Source organism: Camellia sinensis, chromosome 14 (assembly GCF_055761805.1).
Source record: "Camellia sinensis isolate YWXY chromosome 14, ASM5576180v1, whole genome shotgun sequence".
In the NCBI taxonomy this organism is placed as follows: Eukaryota; Viridiplantae; Streptophyta; class Magnoliopsida; order Ericales; family Theaceae; genus Camellia; species Camellia sinensis.
This window is the reverse complement of record NC_138974.1, coordinates 34,605,385-34,624,499: the sequence shown is the minus strand read 5'-3', so window position 1 is coordinate 34,624,499 and position 19,115 is coordinate 34,605,385. Positions and strand designations below refer to the sequence as shown.

Below are 19,115 nucleotides of genomic sequence, written 5' to 3'. Positions count from 1 at the left end.
TTCAACAACTAAAATATGTTTTAGTCGTTGTACAGTTAGTTTTGACTACTAAAATTATTTAGTCGCCAAATGAAAAATAAAAATTTACATTTTATCTTTGGCGACCAAAAGTTTGGTCGCTAAAAATTATTTTCAGCAACTAAAATATGTTTTGGTCATTGTACAATTAGTTTTGGCTAGTAAAATTATTTAGTCGCCGAATGAAAAACACAAATTTATATTTTATCTTTGGCGACCAAACTTTTGGTCGCCAAAATTTTATTTTCAAAGACAAAAAAAATTTAGTAGCTGTAGAGTTAGTTTTGGCTACTAAAATTATTTAGTTACCGAATAAAAAATAAAATTTTATTTTTTATCTTTGGCGACCAAAAGTTTGGTCGTCAAAAATGTATTTTCAACGACAAAAATATGTTTTAGTCGTTGTACAGTTAATTTTGACAACTAAAATTATTTAGTCACTGAATGAAAAATAAAAATTACATTTTATCTTTGACGACCGAAAGTTTGGTTGCCAAAAATTTTATCTAGAGTTCCAAAACTCAATTCTAAATTTTGTAATTTTCTTATTTTTAAACAATTTAAAATTCTCCTATTGGTTGACTCTTATTTATCTATTAAAATAAAATTTCAATTATTTTTAAAAGGAAAGTATATGTAATATTTCATACGAAATATGAAAAGCATTCACTTAAATAGAAAAATGAAGATCAATTTAAAATTTTAATAAATGTTTAATTTTTATGCAAAATATGTGCTACTTTTCAATATAAATAATTCAGGTAAATCTCTTTTCTCACAAGAAATTTAAATAGATAACTCTCTCCCACTTTCCTTCTCTCTAGATAAATTACTGGTCAAAATATTGTGTTAGTGTTTTTGTCCCTTAACTCTTTATACTATTACAAAAAATTCTAAAAAATAAAAATAATTTTTTATGACTTACATTTATTTTATTTTTTTTAAATTTCCAATTGATGTTTATTAATGGCTGATTAAACAAAATTTTACAAATATATATATTGCTATTTTTTTGTTTTTTTTTAAGTTCTACCCATTTATATTATTTAAAAATAAAATAAAATAAAGTTATACCAAAAATGACATTTTAGGGTTGAGATTGGAAAAGACTTTTAGATCCTAAGTCGGGCAGAGCCTTGGATTGGGCACGAGAGATTTTGTATTTCCTAACTTAAGTACGACCTAAACTCAATTCAAGTTTAATTCACCTATGAACAAAAATTGTTTGCAAGTCATCAGGAAGAGTTTGGGAGGAAAAAATTAGGGGATATAGCATTGCTCAATAAATTATTAGGATATTTTGATTTTGATTCTGATTTGTGAGTTTGATTTATTCTTAGTTTGTTTATATTGATTTGTATTAGAGCATGATGTGAAAAGTACAAATAGTTTAATTATATTTTTTCGTAGTGATAAATTTACTGTTGACAATTGGAGCTTCGATTCACAAAACTTGTTAGTATTAAAAAAAAAAAAAAGAATTTCCAAAACAAAATATATTAGACTTAAATTGACTTTTGCAATGATTTTTTTAAATTTTTATGAAAAACATATGTAAAAAAATAGATAAGGGAAGGGTGTTATCACATTATTGTGTTGTGTTGTGACGCCCTAATTGAGATTTGTCTTGAGATTTGTCTTGATTTTATTTTAATGATTTGAACTATTCATATTATAAAATTCGTCGAACAATATTAACTATATATGTAGACCCATGATTGAACACTAATTGTCTTTTTAAAAAATATTAAAATTATGTTAACCGTTTATTATTTTAAATATAAATATTGTCTTATTATTGATTATACGTGTTTAATTAACTTAATTTTTTCATAAATAATTTAATTGACGAATCTCATAATATAAACAATCCAAAATATTGAAATAGAAATACCCTCATGACTTATACGGTGTCGTGCATAAGAATGGACTGACTTTTTTATTTTTGACCAATTTGACCTATTCTATACGGATTTGGGGTGGTTGTTGTGCAATCCACACAACAGTCACTGCTGTGCAGCAAAATAGGCTCATTTTGGAACTCATTTCGATAATTTGAATTATTCATATTTTAGAATACATCAAATAGAACATGCCTATAAAAAATCAAGTTAATCGGATATCATTTATCTATTCATCACTCACATTTGTATTTTCAAAAATAAATAATTATTGTGATTTAAAATATTAAAATGAATACAAATGTGAGTGAATAAATGGATAAATGATATCCGATTAATTTAATTTTTTACAGGCATATTCTACTTGATGTATTTTAAAATATGTATAGCTTGAATTATCAAAATAAACCCCAAAATAAACTTATTTCACTGCACAACAACCACTCCAAATTCGTTCCATACAAGGCCTAAACTTAGAACAATGGTAGAGGACCACAAAAAGTGTGGTTCAAATAGCTCAAAACTGTCAAAACGACGTCGTTTTGGACGTAAAACGACGCAAAACGACGTCATTTTGACAGTTTTGAGCCATTTGAGCCACACTTTTTTTGGCCCTCAAACATTTTTCCTAAACTTATTTAAGGATCATCAATAAATTTGTGATTTACCGTCCTCCAATCATAGAGAGACACCTCATACACCCGGAAGGATGCTCTAGAGTAAAACTGTCCACAGTTTCTTGGAGTGAATAAAAAATGGCGCTATTTTGTAAACGACGGTGTTAATTAAGGGCAAAAAAAATTAAAATATATATATATATAATTTTTTTTTTTAAAAAAAAAAAGAGAGAGAAGAACGAAGATGGAGACGCAAAACCGGTCGAATTTTCAGATTTTAAGCACGAGTTTTTAATTTTAAACTTAACAATTTTTGTAATATAACTTTATACTTTATTATAATCTAGACAGTTTTAACTTTTAATCCAATAATTTACCTTACCTTATTAATATTTTTTCAAACTTCTTTTTTTATTAAAATCGGGTTAGGAAAAATAGAATCGGGTCTGGCCAAACCCACCATCGCCAATGGCAACCACCTGTTCCCAACCCTAATTGACTACCGCCACTTGCTCCCCTACCCTCCTCCGGCCAACCATCTTTTCCCCCACCCTGCCGCCTCCATCCGCTTCGATGAATATATCATCAATTTGTATATCAATTTGAGAATACCCACTTTTCGATCTATAGAGTCGAATATACATATAACTAATGGGTTTCTTTTTATTATTATTTATATATCAATATCTGACAATAAAATTCATAAGGGAGAGGGTAAACGGAAAAAGAATAATGCTGTGTGCACTAATTGATATATTCATTAGTGTATTAACGGATGATGTAACATAATTTTAAAAATTTTAGATTTTTATAATTTATATAATAGGTGAAGTTATAATTTTAAAATGACAATGTTATAACTATGTTAGTATACTAATTAGTATACCAATTAGTGGGTGTAACACTACTAATGAAAAAATTGATGAATGAATGGATGTGAGTTTTGAAGATGTCGGGATTAGTGCAGAGGAATGATAATAAATTCAATGCGATGATGGATATCTTTCTGAGGGCTTCGGTCATGGGTCTTTGGTAAAAGCTCTTCCTGCCTTTTTTTTTCTCTCTTCCCCTTCAATCATCTTGTCTTCCGTCTTCTCTCTTCATTCTCATCAATTTGCTCTGCGTTTATTTTTTTTTTAGAGGAGGTAAATTATAAATACACCTCTTGAGATTTGATTAAAATATGAATCACTTTTTGTGATTTTGAAAATTACAAACGTGAGCTAACCGGCGGGTGTGTGCCGGAAACCCCTCCGATGCCTAAGTCAGCACAATAGACAATAGACACCAAAGCTCTGTGAATTCAGGAATCAAAGTTGTGTTACCTCTCCATAGGTAATGTTGTTAGCTTTTATAAGTTCCATGTGGCACAATCCTAGTAGGACTTTTATTCCTCTACGTAGAGTCCTCCTAGGGATCACACTCCTGAAAGATAATACTTATCTTTCAACACTCCCTCACTGCTTAAACCAAGTGAGATGGTTATACCTCGGTCGTATGAGAAAACAACCGAGCTAAAACAGCCATGCTAGACTGGCAGAATTGGCCGAGTTCTGACTAGCTCGGCTCTTCCTTTTACAACTTGTATTTCGGTTTCACTTCTTGAGACCGCGCTATCCACAGCGTGCTTGGACCGAGCTATTCAATAGCAAGGTTCTGAGTAAAAGCCCAAAATACCCCGGTCCTTAGTGGTATGACCGAGCTAACTGCTACTACTCAGACCGTAGTGACCGAGCTAACTACAAAGCTCTTTTTGGACCGGGCTAACTACAAAACCCTTTTACTCAGCCCTTTTTACTGTGGCCCATAGAACGGCCCATCACCTAACTCTGCTCAATTTACATATAAATTACCCTCTCAATTAATGTACTAACGGATGATGTAACATAATTTTAGAAATTTTAGATTTTTATAATTTATATAATAGGTGAAGTTATAATTTTAAAATGACAATATTATAACTATGTTGATATATTAATTAGTATACCAATTAGTGGGGTACTAATGAAAAAATTGATGAATGAATCGATGTGAGTTTTGAAGATGTCGGGATTAGTGCCGAGGAATGATAATAAATTCAGTGCGATGATGGATATCTTTCTGAGGGCTTCGGTCATGGGACTTTGGTAAAAGCTCTTCCTGCCTTCTTTTTTTCTCTCTTCCTCTTCATTCATCTTGTCTTCCGTCTTCTCTCTTCATTCTCATCAATCTGCTCTGCGTTTATTTTTTTTTTAGAGGAGATAAATTATAAATACACCCTTTGAGATTTGATTAAAATATGAATCACCTTTTGTGATTTTGAAAATTACATTCCATCCTTTGAAGTAATTAATTTCGTAACAAATTGCTCATTTTATTAATAAATCAAGAAGTCAATTAACAGTTTTTAATGATATTAAAAATATATTTCAATTAATAATTTAGGTAATTTTATTATTGTATTAGAGAGCAATTATGAATTTTATTTTTTTAGTTAATTTTGTTAAATAAAAAATTCTGACAAGTGGTATTTGTAATTTTTAAAATCACAGAAGGTAATCTATACTTTAAACAAACCTCAGGGGTATATTTGTAATTTATCCTTTTTGTTTTTCAGCTGCTTTAAAACGCAGCGTTTGGGGCCTGCACAAATCTCTACCGTTAGTTGTTTAAAAAGCATGATGAAATTCCCACAATTTTCAAGTTTGAATAAAAAAGAAACTGCTCTCACAGCAAACTGTCCAGCATATTGAGTAAATGGTTTGAAAGAGTCCTTGAGCTGTTTATGTAAGTGACTTTGGTAGAATTAGAGAGGGCAGAGAGAAAAATCTTCTCTTTCTACCAAGAAGTTTAGTTTACTGCAAATTTATTTTACATAGGACTGCAAACTAGCTAAACTTTTGTATGGTTAGGCTTATTTATTAAGATTTTAATCAGTTCAAATTCAAGTTTGAGCTCAATAAAAATTTAATAAACCGAGCTCAAGCCGAGTTGGCTCAGGCTTTGACTCAGGTTTGAGCTTGTTCACGAGCTTTAACAAGCCAAAGAAATTATAAATTTACACTTATGTATGAGACTGAAATTTCGATGAAATTTTAATTATATAATTATATATACAATATATACAAACATATTAAAAGAAAAATCAATATCTACCAAAATAACAATATCTACCACTAACATTATATAAATGTATTATCTATACTTAGTTATTATTTACATATAAATAAATTTAGTTGTTATTTACATTATTTAAATATATAAATAACATATTTATCCTACTTTTTATACATATTTTTACATTATATAACATATAATTATATATTTATTTCATTATTTAAATAAATGTTAAATGAACAGCTAACGAGCCGAGTTAATGAGATGAACTTCAATATGTTTGGACTTATTTATTAATATTTTAATGAGTTTGAATTCGAGTTTGAACGCAATAAAAATTTAACGAACCGAATTCAAACGAATCCTTACCGAGCCGAACACGAGCTTATTTACAAACGACTCTATTCATTTACAATTCTATCTTTACAATAGTACAGACTCACAATTTTTATTCAAAATTATTAATTTATGGTTCATATTCTTTCTAATGACCCTACAAAACATTATTTCAGTTTCCACCATACAATCATATTCTCAATAAAAAAAAGATAAACTATCAATAGATCTTAATAGTTGAACTTAATTTTCATCAAGTCCTATTGAAAATAAATTCTAATAAAATCTTCGTTAAAATTAATTTTTTTTGTCACCTTTTTTGCATATGTCGCTAAAAATTAACAATTAGTGACTTTTTTTGTCACAATTTTTATAAATTATTGATGAATTTTTTAAACTATTTCTAAAAGTTAAAAATTAGTGACATTTTTTTGTAACAAAATTTTTAAACTGCCGCTGAAAATTAAGTTTTTTTTTTTTTTTTTTTTTTTTTTTTGGGTGAATACTGAAAAATTAAGTTCATTTTGCCTTGATAAGTAGGGTTTTTGTTACCTGTTGGGGTATGAAGGAGAATAATAATCCGAGGGATTATGAAAAAAATAACATGACATATATCATAAAGATTTTTCATCCTTTGATTAGAGTGTAGTGTTTTATTGTATGTGTAATCCAAATGTAAAGAATCTTTTATGATCATCTTCATGATATTTTTTTATGATCCCTAACATTACTCAAAGGAGAAAATGCAGCGAAAAAGAGATTAACTTATTTATGGGTTTGATTTACAGTCATCCAATCATAGAGAGACACCTCATACAATTTGTGAAATCACCAAAAATATATTTAATTAACAATCCAAAAGAATAATTTTATAATATAAATATTTCGTTACCCATTATTATTATTATTATTATATCATTAATCTTTAACAAACGCTGAATGAACAATAGTTAGTAGAATTCATTTTATGAAATGAGCTTGGCATCATGAGTACTCTTTGACACTGCATTTCACAGAGATATAAAACAACAGAGAACGCAGACTCATTTATTAATACAAAGCATGGGGAATTAAATCACAACAATGTTTATCCATTATCAAACTCAAGGATATATATGAAGCTGGGAAACAAGAACATAACACACATAAAATTATATATATATATATAGGCAGTAACTTGAAGCCATGCTAAGGATCCCTCTTGAATACTGTAGTGGAGAAAAGCTTAAGGTAGAGTGGGCACTGTGCTATGATGAAAAACATCACAGGTAGAAACCCCACTAAATATTCAACAACCGGTGCTCGTTTGATTATGTTTCTGGGGACGAAGAAATGTCCGTCGCAAAAAGACACCAACTTGGAAGTTATTGTTGGATTTATTTTTTAGTGTGGCCCAATAATCTATATATATCTACATATTTTAATTTATTTGGACTCCATAATTAGATAAAGCCAATATTTGATATAAAGTTCAATAATTAGAATTTTAATATAATTACTCTTTTAAGATAAGAAGGGAACCTTGATGGATAGAAATTTTTCTAATAGAGTTTATCTGGCCCTCTTCCCTCCTTTATGTAAGGATGGGTGACTCCCCTTTCATATCATGAGTATTTTTCCATCATTCTAAGTTTTATAATCATCCTAATTAAGAGAGACAGAGAGAAGAATGTGAGCCAAGAATTAAAGGTTCAGGTGAGCCAAGAATTAAAGGTTTAACTATTATGGGTATTTTCTCAACTTTTCTAATTCAATAACTGATAAAAGTATGTTTGTTTTATTTTTAAGTTGTACTGAATTCAAGATCCTATAAAGTTTAATTCCGTATTATTATTATGGTTACATGTATTATTAAATCTTACATGCGGTATCAAAACTTTCGTTTTATGAATCAATACACCTTGGAATAATAATACATTTATTATACTGTTTTTAATAAACGGTACATTCGTTTTATTATCGGTATTGACTTTAAAATATTTTCTCAATTTGTTTGAATTGATCAAACGTGTAATACACCTTTTGATTTTGTTATGCTATTAACATGCTGTTCATATCCCTTTACAATAAGTAATATGAATGCTTCAGTTTCTTGCATGCTTCGATTTATTATTTTATAATCATTATAATATTAGTGAGGAATGGTACTTCCTCCTGTATGCCATAAAATTGAATGATTATAAAATTATTATTTAAATAATCGGTTGGGGCATAAATTAAAAGCAATTTATTGAATTATTCGGTCTATTAAAGAATTTTAATTTTACCTCATCTGGTTATACACTTATTGTCTATTATTGTTGATATTTGTATATTTTCATGATTTAAATTTGATATCATGATATAATTTTATGACATTGAATATTAAATATTTGAGTGGTTAATTCATATTAGGTGTAATTCTTATTGACCATTATACGAGATATTCATGATTGTTATATTACATAATTTGATATTATTATATTGATATTATTATAATTAAGAGATTGACACTAGCCCAAAGAAGAGTCACTTTCAAATAATTATGAACTGGGAAGGGTAACTTATGTAATTTGACAGATTAGAATTGAATACCCAAAGGTAACATGACTAACTGAAGAGTTGCATAAATTACTTTAGACCTACACAAGTGATTCTTGACGAGTGGATAATATATAAACCTAAGTTTTTCCCAAAGGAAAGACTTATGTGATATCAATAATTCATCATTACAATTCTCAAAGCTTTAATATGTATATTGTTTATGTCTTTTTTCCGCGTTACTTATGAGATCTTGTGTTAATACCTCTTAAGATCTGTCAAAAAGATAGCTTGCTATCTAAGGTAGTTAGACTTAGAAGGGAGGCTATATTGACTCCTCGGACCTTCCTGGGATCTTACTTGGTTATTGACCAAATGACTCTTTAATGACGTTACCCTAATGCTTAAAGTAAAATTTGGGCCGTTACATATTCTATCTTATTGCATTGGAATACTTAAAGGCTGTTGAAGATCGACAAGCCACTTGCTAGCACTATTATGGCTGAATTGACAACAATGAAATATAATGGCCACCGAGGAGTTTAGGATCACATCCTTAATACGGCGAGAAAGTTGCAAAGCTTAAAACTTTAGGGATACAAGTTGATAAAACTTTCTTCATGCAGTTCATTCTCACCTAACTTCCATCACAATTCAGCGCATTCATAATTCACTATAACACCAATAAAGATAAGTGGAGTTTGAATGAGCTGACTAATATGTGTGTTCATGAGGAAGTGAGGTTGAGGGAGGAAGGACGTCAAACTGCATTGGCTGTAACTCATGGAACTATAAAGGAAAAGAAGGGTAATTTTGTAAAATCAAAGAAAAATCCACGCAAGAAAAAGAATGGGCCTGGGGAAGAAAATCAAGCTTAAAATGGTTTCATTATCAAGTGCTACTTTTATGGCAAGAAGGGACGCGTGAAGAAAGACTGTAGCAAGCGAAAGGCTTGGTTCGAAAAGAAATGTAAGAAATTTTCTTTTGTTTGTTATGAATCAAATCTTGCTGAAGTACCTTCCAACACTTGGTGGATTGACTCTGGGGCCACGACCCACATTACAAATTCCATGCAAGGATACCTCTCAACTAGAAAATCAAACGAAAGTGAAAGATTTGTCTATATGGGGAACCGTCTCAAAGCTGAAGTTATAGTTGTAGGAACCTATCGATTGATCTTAGAGACGGGTCATCAAATGGATCTAGAAGACACTTTTTATGTTCCTTCAATTTCTAGGAATTTAGTTTCGTTATCCAAATTAGATCCTATTGTATATTCAGCTTTATTTAGTTGTGGAAAACTCAATTTAATGTTTAATTCAATAATAATTGGTTCTGGTAATTTATGTGATGGCTTATATAAAATTACCTTAAATCATGAATTTGCACAATCATTAATAACTCTACATTCGAATATTGGTTTAAAACGTGGTCTAATTAATGATAAATCCTCAATCTTGTGGCATAGACTGTTGGGGCATATCATTGAAAAATTAGTGAAGAATGGGATTTTAGAAAACCTAGATTTTATTGATTTTGAGATATGTGTGGATTGCATTAAAGGAAAGCAAACCAAACACACCAAGAAAGGTGCCACAAGAAGTAATAAGCTTCTTGAGATAATGCATACAGATATTTGCGGGCCACTCAACATCCCATGTCTTAGTGGTGAAAAATATTTTGATCACATTTATAGATGACTTCTCACGTTATGGATATGTATATCTAATTCATGAAAAATCTCAGGCTATTGACATCCTTGAGGTGTACATAACTGAAGTTGAGAGACAATTAGATAAAAAATTAAAATAGTGAGATCAGACAGGGGTAGTGAGTATTATGGTAAATATGATGAGTCAGGCCAAAATCCTGGCCCATTGGCCAAATTCTTAGAAAAAAAATGCATTTGTGCTCAATATACAATGCCTAGTACGCCACAGCAGGATGGAGCTGCTGAAAGGCGTAATCGTACACTTAAAGATATGGTTAGGAGTATGTTAAGTTAATTGTACCCATTTCACTGTGGGGTGAAACTTTAAAGACTGCAATATATATCTTAAATAGAGTTCCTAGTAAGGCGGTCTCAACAACTCCTTTTGAGTTGTGGACTAGTAGGAAACCTAGTTTGAAACACTTATATATTTGGAGTTGTCCAGCAAAGGCAAGAATCTTCATCCCACAAGAGAAAAAGTTTGACTCAAAAACAATATCTGGATATTTCATTGGTTATCCAGACAAGTCAAAAGGGTACAAATTTTATTGCCCTAATCACAGTACGAGGATAGTGGAGACTAGTAATGCTAGATTCCTAGAGAATGGTGAAATTAGTGGGACTGAGAAAACACGAGTGGTGAATTTCGAAGAAATTAGGGTGGATGTGCCAACATTTTACCCTTATCAAAAAATTGTTGTTCCTCAGACTATTCCACAGGCTGAGGAAAACGAACAACATAGTGAAAATCCTTCGCCACCTCATGTTTCACCACTTCATGAAGATACCACCATTGAAAACATTAGAACCACCACAACCGGCAGTTCTGAGAAGATCTCAGAGGGAAAGAAAGCCTACCATTCCAGATGATTACATGGTGTATCTACAGGAATCTGATTTTGATATTGGGATTAACAAAGATCCAGTCTCATTTTCACAGGCCATGAATAGTGATGATTTTACTAAATGGGTTAATGCTATAAATGAAGAGTTAAAATCCATGGAACAGAATGGTGTTTGGGATCTCGTCGAATTGCCTAATAATTGTAAAAAGGTCCGGTGTAAATGAGTTTTCAAGACCAAGTGCGACGCAAAAGGCAATATCGAACGATTTAAAGCCAGACTTGTTGCCAAGGGTTTTACTTTAAAAAAAAAAAAAAAAAAAAAAAAAAAAAAGGCATAGACTATACATAGACCTTTTCTCCAGTATCTAAGAAGGACTCACTTAGAATTATCCTAGCATTGGTAGCTCATTATGACTTAGAGTTGCATCAAATGGATGTGAAAACTGCTTTTCTGAATGGGAATTTCAATGAAGAAATTTATATGGAGCAGCCAGAAGGATTTGTAAAGAAAGGTAAAAAAAATGTAGCTTGCAAATCAAAGAAATCCATATATGGCCTTAAACAAGTTTCCAGAAAATGGTATTTAAGGTTTAATAATACCATTAACTCCTTCGGATTTAAGGAAAATACAGCTGATCAGTGCATATATCTGAAGGTTAGTGGGAGTAAGTTCATTATTTTAGTGCTATATGTGGATGACATTTTGTTAGCTAGTAATGACCTTGGCTTATTGCATGAAACCAAGTAATATCTCTCCAAGAACTTTAAAATGGTCGATATGGGTGAGGCACACTATGTTATTGGCATAGAGATTTTTAGGAATCAATCTCGAGGATTGCTAGGACTATCTCAGAAAGGATATATTGATCGTGTTTTGAAGAGATTCAATATGCAGTTTTGTTCAACTGGTGATGCATCTATCATGAAGCGTGATAAATTAAGTGAAAAATAATGTCCAAGGAATGACTTGGATAGAAAACGAATGAAGGACATTCCATATGCTTTGAGGCTACAAATCATGCTTTATGGTTGCAAAATTTCATCTCAAAACTTGGTGTTGTTGACTTAATCACCAGGCCGTTGAAGATATATTGTGACAATACCGCAGCAGTTTTCTTCTCTAAGAATGGAAAGTACTCCAGTGGTTCCAAACACATGGAAGTAAAGTACTTAGTTGTTAGAGAAAGAGTCTAGAAACAACAAGTGTTAATTGAAAACTTAAGCACATCTCTTATGATTGCTAATCCATTCACAAAGGGATTGCCACCAAAGACATACAAAGAGCATGTTATCAGGATGGGTCTTTTAAGCAACCATTGATGTGTATGGTTAATAGTGAGTGCTTATTTTTATTTGACACTATTTGCACAATAATAATTTTGTTTCTGTTTTTCCTGTTCTAAAAGTGTGTGTATACATTAATTTAAATATTGATAAACGAGAAATGTCTTAACAAAACAAATTACAAGGGCATTTTAGGCAAATAATTACATATCCCAATAATGGACTGGGTTAATGAAGGTTATCGATCATGTGGTGCATAGAATGGAATATGACATAAATGTTATATAACCGCTGTGACTCACATTGGTGATCTGAAGTAATCACAGTATTATAGTTTTTAATATATTTGAACTTATTGGCTATTTTTAAAAATCATGATCACGTGTCAAAGTTTTAGTATACAATCCAATGAGTCAAATTTTTTTTTTTTTTATAAGTTGCATATTTTTTAGAAAAACTTGTAATTGCATCATAATCGGCTTAATGGGCCAAGTGGGAGAATGTTGGATTTATTTTCTAGTGTGGCCCAATAGCCTATATATATCTACATGTTTTAATTTATTTTGACTCCACAATTAGATAAAGACAATATTTGATATAAAGTTCAGTAATTAGAATTTTAATATAATTACTCTTTTAAGATAAGAAAGAAACCTTGATGATAAAAATTCTTCTGATAGAATTTATCTGGCCCTCTTCTTTCCTCTATATAAGGATGGATGACTCCTCTTTCATATCATGAGTATTTTTCTATCACTCTAAGTTTTATAGTCATCGTAATTAAGAGAGACAAAGAGAAGAAGGTGAGCCAAGAATTAAAGGTTCAACTATTAGGAGTATTTTCTCAACTTCTCTAATTCAATGGTTGATAAAGGTATATTCGTTTTATTCTTGAGTTATATTGAATTCAAGATCCTGTAAAGTTTAATTCTGCATTATTATTATGGTTACATGTATTATTAAATCTTATAGCTATTGATATAAAAAGCGCCATCAAACCTATCAGGAGCTTTCTGGGCAAGTAAACATGAAAATCCATGGCTTGGTGTCGAGAGGTGAGAATGGAAAGGAACATGAGCACTGTTGTGAGTGAAAAGCAAAGCGCCACGAGTGATGAGATGGCAAACACCTCAAACATGGCCTCTCGTTTTAGAACTGGTTCCCCGAGGACTCCGCCAATGCCACCTCGCAAACTAGCTGATGTGGCAAAGGCGACGGTTGCAATGAGTGATGCAACAATGGTGCAAGAGTTCGAGGTTTTCATTAGCCAGCCGGCATCATTTTGCACTAGGTCAGCATGTGTGTCCATAAAAACTTGGTCTGGGTCCATGCCCTCCTTATTTTGGTGAGCCAACATACTTTTTGGCAAATGTTCCTTAATAAACTACAAGAGACATTAGGCAAATCTATGTGTTTGTTTGGGTTAATCTAAAAAAGTGCACTTTTTTTTACATATATATTTTTATTTGGGTCACATCAATTAATATCTATCAACATCTCCTCTCTTCTTTTCTAACAACTTTCTCTACTTTTCTGCACTTTTTTTTTTTTTATATAAAAAGTCAAAAAGTACACTTATTTAAAACATCTCAAATCACTCCATACATTCATAATTATTGTATGCTTTTAGGAATTTACTAGAATATTTTTTCTATTAGTTTTGAATTTGTTGATTGTTGGAGTATGACTTGTTTACCTCGTACCACTTGATTTCCCATTGCATTCGAAGAACAGCATTTGGTGCAAACAAGGGCAGATAAATTTTGACCATTGCAGCATGATGCAATGCATTGTTTCGGACATTATCATTGTGGTGTAACAAATCTTTCGTGACATTGCGACGCATCAACTCCTTATAAACCATAATTTTCCTGTTTTCCAATGCTAGGAGCATCACATTCTTTCCCTCTGGGATTGTATCATATATGGCCACAGGAAGATAATTGAGGATTTGGCTAACCATTTCACTGATACCATTCTTTGCTGCAATTAGTATTGGTGTTCCTGCAACCAAAAAAAATCACAACACGTAATTTCTGTGATTATTTTTTACGATTGAAGTCAACGGAATAAAGGTCATGGGACTAGTCACTCTAGTTCACCCTCAACTAACGAGACATTAAAAGATCAATTATATGTAAGCAAAAAATTGATTATATTTTCCGATTAGGTAAAAACAAAAGCAAACAAACAAAAAAAGTCATGGGATTGAATGCCTCCTGAATTCTACAATTCAATTTTTTGAAATAATTATTTTGTTATAAAACAAGCGATGCTCTAGCATTTGGAAAATAGGCATTTAAAAAAAATTAAAAAAAAAGCTTTGTATTCAAAAACAAGAAATATTGAATTTATTGTATAATTTTATGACTTGAGATATATTATTTCATACAGTCCTGTTATGTATTAGTACTGGTCTTTCAATAGAAGGTTGGATTCTGAATGTTAGAGCTTTTTAACCAATAATAATAATAAGCTCTATTGAAAAGTGAGAGCTGTTAGTATATGTATTATAATGTTAGTGTCATATATAGCTGTCATACATTAGCATATATTATAATGTTTATTGCTTTTACTTTCGGTGCATTTGGCATCCTATGTACACTCTCCCCTCTATAAAAGGAGAGTCATTTTCATATTGTAAAGACACACTTAACAACAATCATCACATACAATTTATTCTCTCCTTCTCTCTCTATCAATTTATCTTACATGGTATCAGAGCTAGGTTAACAACCTAGTCATTTTGTTTCATCGGCGGGCGGCAGCCTCACCTTGGCCGCCCGCCGAACCTCTACACATACCTTCACTCCGCTGCCACAAATTATTCTTCTTGATCTTGATCTTCTTATTGTTGCTGCTAGTTCAAGCTCTCAGCCTTGAACCTCAAACACATGTATCCCAATATCTGCTCCTTCAGATGGTGTCTTTCCTGGACTTGCATCTGCATCACAGCAGAATTTTAACCAGTCCTGGGCACAAGTCCCGTCAATTGGGCAGCAGCAAATATCACCGCCACAGAAGCCACTTCAATCGCCACAAGACTTGCCATCTTCCCTGCAGCTACACCCTCAGACTCCATCGTCTTCCTCGCAGACGCAGCCTTCACAGGCATCACTCCAACAACTTGGTCAGCTGCAAATGCGAAGACCAAGCTTTTACAATGGCTGCCAACGAAGACCAAGCTTTTCCAGACCTCAGGTGGTTGGAGCAATCTCCTCCAAGCCGATCTACTTTTTTGTCGTCGTGAGAGTAGTCTCCATTGGTGGCAGTGCCATTCTCCTCGCCGTTTTCAGATTTTCTGTTGTTGATGCTGGATCTCTCCATTCTAGGATTCTCCTCCGTGAATGGCGTGGCTGCTGGGTGCCACAATTGTGTGGATCTGTGTGTCTAGATCGGCCATATAGAGAGAGAGAGAGAGCCAAAATTCATCCATCGTGTGTCTGGGTCTCCCTCTCTGTTTTGAGTCTGCCGTGTGTGTGTTCTCTATCGTGTGTTGTGTGTTTGCTGGGTGTGTTGAGTATATGTGTGTGGGTCTCTTTGTGCCATGTGTCGCCCCAGATTTAGAGCTTCAAAGGGGTGATCTTCCATACGAAAGAGAGAGAAGAGAGGGACGGGTTTTGTGTCTTCATGCCCATGTGTGCTGCTATGTAATGGTGTCAATGGTGATGTATCAGTGTGTGAGAGAGGTCTGCCTGTGTCTGTGTGTGCCGTGCCTGGTGTGTGATGGCAGCGGTGGTGTGGGATGTGTGCGCGTGCCGTGTGTATGAGTGTGTCCGGCTTTTCCTTTTTTTTTTTCCCACCAACCCCACTCAACTTTCTTTTATTTTAATATATATATATGTATTTGTTTCTTCTAATATATTACCCAAAGCAACTGAGTTACTCCACCACCTTTTGCGCACCTATACCCCATTTTTTTTTATTTTAAAACCAATCTCCATCCCACCTTCTGTTATTTTATTTTATTTTATTTTATTTTTTTTTTAAAACACTCTGTGATCCATCATTCCATGATACACCATCCGTCAACTTTTGTCCCCCTCTTTTCCTTTCTTTTTCTTTTAATATTGCCCACCCACTCTTCTTTTCTTTAAACACAAAACCATTCTTATTTTTTTTTTATTCCATTCTCCTCACACACCCAGCTCCCAACACACCCAGCCTCCTCTGATTTTTACTTTATTTTCTTTTATATATATATATTTATATATTATCCTATCCCACCAGACCTCAGAACCCACCTCTGATTTTTCTTATTTTTATTTTATTTCCTTCTCCACAAAAACCAAACCAACCACAAAAAAAAAAAAAAAAAAAAAAAAAAAAAAAAAATTCAACACCACCTCACTGATTTTTTTGCTCCACCAACCTTGTACCATTCTTGCCATCCAGCTTGCACAACACCCTTGTTTTATTCCTATCAGGGATCCACCCCGCTCATCGTTCTACATCACACACACCCAAAAAAAAAAAAAAAAAAAAAACACAAAACACAAAACACAAACCCCTTTCTATCATTTGTTTTTTTTTTTTTAGCATCTTCACTCTGTGTTGAGCTGTTTTACTCCCCTTTATCAATCCCTTTGTTTCAACCTCCAATAGGTTTCTATATTCCCACCTATTTGAGTTTGAGGGGGGGTATTCTACATATCTCATGGTGAGCATGGTTACACACTATGCGAACCACCAAAGCTGGTGAGCATGGTTATACACCATGGGAACCACCCAAGCCACCCCATGGCGCACTCCTTAAGTCGTCACCTTGGTGCACCACCAAATTCTTATACAACGGTCCGGCATGACCCCGTAAACTGTCCCGACATTGATTCCGGTCAGCTTCTACAACGGTCCGACATGACCCCGTAAACTGTCTTCTACATCGGTCTGACATGACCCCATAAACTGTCTGCTACATCGGTCTGACACGACCATACCGTGTCTCCTATCCTGTTTTATTTTATTTATCAGTTTATTTTCCTGTTTTGTTACTCTCTCCAAACTCAAGTTGGCTAGCACCTATCCTCCTTGAGTTTGAGGGGGGCTGTTAGTATATGTATTATAATGTTAGTGTCATATATAGCTGTCATACATTAGCATATATTATAATGTTTATTGTAATGTTTATTGCTTTTACTTTCGGTGCATTTGGCATCCTATGTACACTCTCCCCTCTATAAAAGGAGAGTCATTTTCATATTGTAAAGACACACTTAACAACAATCATCACATACAATTTATTCTCTCCTTCTCTCTCTATCAATTTATCTTACAAGAGCAAAGGGGGGACAAGAAATACCTTGCTATTCTTTGTTCTTTTGACTGCTTTCCAAGGAAACTTGGCTAGCTGGCACCAAATTTTAGTAACATTGCCACATCAATGACACGATTATAGTCTATGAAGCACGGATATTCTAAAATGGCCCCGTACGCGTATCGGATACGTATCGGATATGGATACGCGCTCGATACGGCGAGATACGTATCAGATACGGGAAAAAAGTATCCTTTTTTTTTTTAATTTTTGAATTTCGGATATGTTTAGGATACGCGAGGATACAGTCAGGATACTTTTGGATACGGCAGGGCAAAAAAATAATTTCAAAAACTTAAAATGGGGGTCAAAGTGTAAAATATCAAAATAAGGTAAATAAAACAAAACAAAAATTAATCAACCAAACTTACCTAGGTCGAACAGCAGCGGCGAAGGAGGAGTTTGTTGTCATCTCTCGCTCAGGTTCGTCAATCAGGTTCGCGAACAGCAGCTCGACGCTCGTCGATCACGATCTGGTTTGTCCCTCCCTCTCTCCCTTTTACTCCCTCTCTGTCTCCCTCTCGCTCTCTCTCTCTCTCTCTCTCTCCCGCTCGATCTATCTGGTCTGGAGATGGATAGGAAGCACGAACATCATGATCATCCCCTAGATTATCATCTCAGCATCGTCGAGAGATGAAGAGTGACAGAGAGTCTGAAACAAACATGGGTGTTGAGAGATGAAGGTAGACACGGACAGAGTGAGGAAGAACAAAGGGGAGAACAAAAGTCAAGAAGGTAAAGGCAAATAAGATATAAAAAAAAAGGAACTTTGTTTATTTATTAATATATAAATAAAATAAGTTTATTTATTTTATTAATAACTTATTAATAAAATAAGATAAATAAGTTTATTTATTTTAAATAAATCAAAATAAGTTTATTTATTTTATTAATAACTTATTCATAAAATAATAACTTAACATAAATAAGATATAAATAAATAAACTTAAGCATCTTTCACATCTATGAGATGCTTATGTTTACCTCTATGATAAAACAAAATAAATCAAATAAGGTAAAAAACTTATTAAATAAATAAATAAACTTATTAATGAACTTGTAAACTTATAAACTCATAAACTCTATCTCGTCTAGATAAATAAATAAATAAACTTATTGATAAATAAATGAACTTTATAAATTTTTTTCCCCTTAATTTGAATTGTATTATAGTTGTTATGGGTCATGCTATAATGTTGAAATTATTGAAATTTAATTGAATTGATGATGGTTTACTAAAAATTGTTGAAGTTTTATTTTTATGTATGCTACATTACTAAAAATTATAAAAATAACATTTTTTATGAACGTATTCCCGTCGTATCCGTATCCTACTTTTTTAAATTTTGTCGTATCGCTGTATCCGTATCATATCGTACCCGTATCCCGTATCCGGATCCATGCTTCCTAGATTATAGTTGTGCCAAAAAAAAAATCTAGACGAGACAGAAAAGGAACAACTAACTGGGACAA

General features: G+C 32.7%; 1 long non-coding RNA gene across 1 annotated transcript; it reads right to left on the bottom strand.

Annotated features, from left to right (window-relative positions):
• Nucleotides 1-13,836: 13,836 nt before the first annotated feature.
• LOC114288069 (uncharacterized) lies at nucleotides 13,837-18,396 on the bottom strand. Its single transcript, XR_003638104.2, has 3 exons — nucleotides 18,014-18,396; nucleotides 17,628-17,675; nucleotides 13,837-14,332 (listed from the first exon to the last, which is right to left on the bottom strand). It is a non-coding gene; the product is annotated as an uncharacterized LOC114288069 (long non-coding RNA).
• Between the last annotated feature and the right edge of the window lie 719 nt (nucleotides 18,397-19,115).